Source organism: Rhodamnia argentea, chromosome 6, assembly GCF_020921035.1.
Source record: "Rhodamnia argentea isolate NSW1041297 chromosome 6, ASM2092103v1, whole genome shotgun sequence".
NCBI classification, from domain to species: Eukaryota; Viridiplantae; Streptophyta; class Magnoliopsida; order Myrtales; family Myrtaceae; genus Rhodamnia; species Rhodamnia argentea.
The window spans coordinates 1,874,384-1,880,037 of record NC_063155.1 but is presented as its reverse complement, the minus strand read 5'-3'; the positions used below and the strand labels follow the sequence as shown (position 1 = coordinate 1,880,037).

The 5,654-nt window shown below is 40.1% G+C and overlaps 1 long non-coding RNA gene across 1 annotated transcript; it reads left to right on the top strand.

Moving 5' to 3' along the window:
* Positions 1-205: 205 nt before the first annotated feature.
* LOC125315409 lies at positions 206-3,671 on the top strand. Its single transcript, XR_007198666.1, has 3 exons — positions 206-217; positions 465-469; positions 3,584-3,671. It is a non-coding gene; the product is annotated as an uncharacterized LOC125315409 (long non-coding RNA).
* The last annotated feature ends 1,983 nt before the right edge of the window (positions 3,672-5,654 follow it).

Below are 5,654 nucleotides of genomic sequence, written 5' to 3'. Positions count from 1 at the left end.
GGTTTCTAGGTTCATAGCGAGGGCTTAGGTGGTTGGCCGAGCGGCAGCCGGGTCGACCGGATAGGCGCTAGGGCTGGACTAAGGTGGCCAGAGGTTCGGCCGGGGTCGGCTGGTCGGCGGTGCTTGGGCGGAGGGCTGGTCCGCGGCGGTTGAGGCTCGAATGGCCACGAGTCTTGGACGACGGGGTCGCGAGCTCGCGGATCTAGGTCGGACGAAGGTCAGAACGGGGTTGGGTCGGGGTCGTGGTAAGCTCGGGTGGTCGTCGGGTCAGGGGGGTGCGGGGTGGCCGACGACGGCCGGGCCGAGCTCGGTTCACGGCGGCGTCAAAGGCGACGAGACGAAGGACGGTGTTGCTATGGGTCTCGGGTGCCAAGGCTGGCTGTTGGGTCGGGGTCGCGACAGTAACGAGGCGGTGGTGTAAAGGACGACCGGCCGGAGTGGTGCGACAGCGGACGAAGGTGGAGGTTGGGTGGTGGTGGCGTGGTCGAACAAAGTGAGCGAAAGAGGGGTGGGGGGCCGGGGGGGGGGGTCGCACGGTTGCAAAAAAAAAGAAAGAAGAGAAGTGAAGAAGATAGAGGAAGAAGAAGAAGATGATGATGAACGAAGAAGAAGCACAATGGGGGGAGGGGTCGTAGTCAATAGGAGGAGGGAGAGAGAGGGAATTAATGGGAGAGAGAAAAAGATGTGATGGGATGAGGTGAAGGGGATGGGTTCATGTGGGAGGCTGAAGAAGCAAGGGCGGCTGAAGAAGCAATTGGGGAGGGGGGTTTCGGTCAACAAAAGAAAAAGGGTGGGGCCAAAAAATTCAAAACTAATTAATGGTTTTATCCTATATGAATAAAATCTAGGGACATATTAGTAACTTAGCATAATGGGTATCGGTAGTCATTTGGCTCAATCGATTGAGGGTTCGGACAAGTCCGAAGTTGCGCACGAAGGGTCTCGGCACTACGAGTCAACGTTTGACAATTCAAACTTGATTTTCTTTGACAGATATCCCGGAACGACCAATCATCTTCTCTTAAATCCTTAAAATCCAAATTTTATTTTCCACGTTGGAATTCATAATTTTTCTTACGGACACTAAATTTTCAGGATGTCACGGCCGGTCCGATTAAATGCAAACGCGATGCATTCTAAAAAATAAATATGCAAAATGATTTTTTGTTTAGAACTAAGATTAGTTCTAATTTTTATGCTGAGATGGCTGACAAAGATTGATCAAAATTTAGATATCAACAGATATCGTTAATATCAGAAACCCGCCAAACGTGGATTTTCAGAATGTGTCCGGAAAAATATTGTAGAATTTGAACTATACGCAGAAGCATTCTTCAGAAGTAGACTCTTTGAATCTGAATAGACTTTGAACAGTAACTTTGAGTTGCAATAAAGTCCTTCTGACATGTCATATAAATCTTCAGAAGATGATTCTTCAGAGACAGTATCATACTCCATCCGAACTACTTCAGCATCAAATACATCACTACTTCCATTTAAGTCCGAATGTCAGAATTAGATCAATATGAGCTTTTGTTCACTTGTTCTCCTGCAATAAAGAGTTAATAACCATTACACATATTCTCTCCGAATAAGGATATTTTCGTCAGAATTAAAATATTCAGAAAGAGGGTTTTCTTCAACACATTGGAGAGCAAAAAGTGAGTTCTCTCTAATATAATTTTATTCATTACTCTGCAACTCCGTTCAGCCTTGATGTGTCGGTAACAATGCGGTGTCTCACTATACCTTCCTCTGTGCAAAACCGACCAAGCTCATCAGAACAAAATTCTAACCCTTTATCGGCTTTCGGGCACATGATCTTTCTTCCTATTGGCGTTTCGATCATCGTCTTCCATGACTTGAACCAACCAAGCACCTCGCTTTTGTGCTTAATAAGATAAATCCCGACTTTTCTTGAAACGTCATCAACACATGACAATAAAGACTTGGTACCTCCCTCATGATAAGGTTCTATATAAATATTATTAGAAAAATTATTCATGTCGGCGTCGATTGTGCCACATAAGATGCTGGCGTTCACGTCGTTGATTTCTGATAAAATTGACTGGATGGACTTACTTGGTAAAATTAAAAGGTTTAAGATTGAATTGGCACAAGTACAAAACATTTTATACTGTTTGGACAATTTTCTGTCATAACTGTGGTGACCGCGATTATTGCTAGTCGAGCCTTGATCTTGGCTCCCGTTTCCATATAAAACAGTCCGCACATTGCAGCTTTGGCCAGAATGATTTACCAGAGATAAAGGCCTTCCTCATGTTGGCATGTGTGAGAGTCGCTCCTTGGTTCAAGAACACTGTCAAGATTGAATTCCTTATGTTTAAGAAGCTCGGACATATCTCCTGAATCAACAATTTAAACAAATTTTCTCTTGCATTTGTTCAGTGACGAGGCTAATCGAGTGCTTGAGCTTGATGGCTAGGCTAAATTAGAATCATGAGAATTCTGATTAATGGTGCTTATTGCTACATTAATTGAGCTGTTTGAGTGAGTCCTTGCAATTAATTGATTAATCATGCTCATCCTTACAATGGCATTCCTTTTGATTATTGCTGTAACAGGAATAGCAGCTGCCATGGTCTTCACAATCACATCGAATTTTGCCATGATCCAGGATGATCACGATTAGAGGTGTCAATATGGGTAGAAAATTCATTTCTTAACCTATATTCAATAAAATGGGTTAAATATGGTAATCAAGTTCTAATAAATTGGTTATCAATGGTATGAATTTTAAGCTCAAACCATTTACAATTCACTTAGCCTGTAAAATTTATTAGCTTATATATATTTTTGATTTTTATAATTAAAGGAAAGAAAGAAAAATAGACTAAAAAATATAAAAACTATTCAAAGGAGTAGAATGTCGCAAGTTGCCGTCTATCGTCAACGACTGCCTCTAGGAAAGAAATGAAAAGAAAATAGAAAATAAAAAATAAAAAATACTACTTAAAAAATAAAAATAATGAACTATTTGAAAAATTATTTTTCAAAAAAAACTTAAAAAAATTCACTAGATTTGTATTGCATGAAAGTAATTTAGGAATATACAATAAACAAATATTCCATGATTTGATTGAACATAGAAGTGTTTAAGTAATATGAGTCGAATTAGGTATGTGTCGTTAGATTTTTATTACATAAAAATTGATCAAAATGGGTTAAATGGGTTGCATCATGTTCGACATGACCTACCCGTTTGGCACTTCTAATCACAATATAAAAGGAAACATTATTCTCATCTTGGCGTTTGTCCTCACTATCAAACTCAATCGAGCTTCTGTTTTTCAGTTCAGTTCTCTGCAAATTCCCGGATCAGGGGACCTCCCTTTGCTATTCGCTGTCCTAGTAGTGACCATCATGTCGGATTGAACCACAGGTACCAAGAGATGATTTAGAGAGAGTGAGAGAGAGAGGTGGAAAATCCATTTCATATGAAAGGAAAAAACTGCATCACTTGGGAATCATTAATCAACTTCAATCAAGATTACATAGTTCAAGCGTACAAATGAAATAAAAATACACAAGCTCCCACTTCTACAAGCTATTATACTATGAGCCCTTGAGTGCAAAGGTAGAAGGGAGCTTGACTGCAAGATCTACCTGTCGAGTAGGGACGAAAGTCGCCCTTAGTGATCTGACGGGTACCGAGTCAAACTCCAAATTAATTTTAGAACATGTTATGAGTAGATCTCTTTAAAGTAAACACAACTAATTACTTGGAAGCTTGGCACAACCTTGTAGAGGAACAATTAGAAAACTTATTTTTTTGTATTTTTTTTGTCATACTTGTGTTTTCAAATTGAGTACATTGCAATCTTGAAATGTATAGAAAACCCCGAACCCTCCTTCTCTCTTTGACAGATGGGCTCCGGTTGCAACTCATGGATCCGGCCCATTTAACAAACACACAAATCCATATATATATAAGACAGATTTCGATTGTCGTGGGATACTGCTTGGGAACCTTCAAACATTATGAACCCATATATGTTCATGTAAAGCATTTTTTCTTTGGGAGAACACTTTCTTTAAGTGGCCCCAAGCACTGACTCAAGTTCCTAACTGTCGTGTAACTAGGCAACACACACAGCATTGGGCCAAGAAATGATCGAACTGTCCTTTGTTTTTTTTTTATTTTTATAATTCAGGATCCGCCAACTCACTAGCCACCCTTCGGGCGGGGCGAAAGTGACTATATCTGGAGGGAGGCTGGCCCCGTAGCCCACCAGCAAGGGCCCCCCACTTAAGTCCGCGGAATGATTGAACTTTCCTTTGTTTATTTCACTATAAGTAAAGAAAACTCTAGTATAGGGTAAAAGTGTTATGGGAGTACTAGTTTAAGATTTTTGATGAAACGAAAATTAATTTGATATTTTCAAGTAAACATGTAATGAGAATATCAGCTTGAAATTTTAATGGGACTAACCTGTTCTCTCTTTACCGACATCCATTTGTACAATAAGTCAAATATTTAGGCAGAAGGCCATTTTGCTTAGGAAGTAATTGTTGAACTCAGCAGCGTGGTGAATGACTCTACATTAATTAAGTGAGTTGATGTTGAACTTCTTGCTCATACCATTATAAAACTATTTCACATTCACTTAACTTTTAGTGTCAATTTGACAATATCATGAGAAATTTCTGAGGGAGCTAGGAAACGTATAAAATCATTTCGAATTATTCTAATATTAGTATATTATTGAAAGTATTGAATAATTAAAGTATTTCATATGCAATCAAATGTCTCTAGTTTCTAAAATGAGTATTATGAGTAACCTACAAGTTGGTGTCTGTGGTTGGGTAGTTTCCAAATTGCATTGGATAGGACCCCGCCAGTTGATGTGTGGTTCGTGAAAGGACTAGGCCCAATCCCTATACGATGAGGGCGGGGAGCGATCTTTGGAATGAGAGAGCTTGAATAGAATGGGGGCTAAGAATAAATTGGACCCCCATTGAGTAGGGGAATGCCACAGGCAACACGGGCGAATAGTGACAAGAACGCAAGTGCTTCAAGTTCGGCGTCTGTGAGCATTTGACAGCTATGCCTTCTGATACCATTCAAAGCAAACATCCACCTCCAATCAGAACATTTCTTCTTTGGATTTTTGCCACGTGGATTGGACCTTGTCATTGCAATAATATCATGAATAGTGAAAGTTTAAATTAGCATCAATAGCGAAACCCAGAGACGTGTGCCCATTGACATGGAAAAAAAAAGTTAGCAAAAGGTTATTTTGGTAAATCTACATTTTTTTAAAGTTACATTTATCAAGAGATGTTGAGACAAGCACAATATTATTTACTATGACCACAGCTCGTTCGCACGCATGCTACTATGACAAGTAGCATTCCCGTTTGAGGTTAGCCGCAGTTTATCTATCAGCATAATCAATTGAAATATGACTAATGTGGAATCAAACACATATCTAACACTAGAGCGAGGAGGAGGGGGCACTTGACCAGCCTAAAGTTTCAGTATGACCATATGAGGCTAGGCGCTCTCTAGCCAGGGCACTTGACCCGCCTTAATCTTATCTCCCGCCATCCAACGTGCATCACTATACCTATTCTATTCTTGCCAACTTTTTATTTAAAAATGAACATGTCTAATCTCTATGTAGGCCTCA